Source organism: Penaeus monodon, chromosome 25 (genome assembly GCF_015228065.2).
Source record: "Penaeus monodon isolate SGIC_2016 chromosome 25, NSTDA_Pmon_1, whole genome shotgun sequence".
In the NCBI taxonomy this organism is placed as follows: domain Eukaryota; kingdom Metazoa; phylum Arthropoda; class Malacostraca; order Decapoda; family Penaeidae; genus Penaeus; species Penaeus monodon.
In genome coordinates this window covers 33,608,584-33,608,803 of record NC_051410.1, presented here as the reverse complement: position 1 = coordinate 33,608,803, position 220 = coordinate 33,608,584, and positions in this window count along the sequence as shown.

The following is a 220-nucleotide window of genomic DNA, read 5'->3' as shown; positions in this document are numbered from 1 at the left end:
CGCAGATTTGCTCTTGTTCTTCTCGTCGCCCTCCATGTCTGGGTTGAGCGTGGGTGTGTCTGGGGCGTCCGGTGTGGCAGTGATGGTCGCCGCTGCTCACTCGCGAGGCTCCCTTGGCACGGGGGGGCTCCGGAGGGGGAGGTTGTCACGCGCTGCAAAGGCACAAAGACAAACTTGGTAATTGCACTTGGTAAAAATGTATGCAAGGAGACCTGTATAC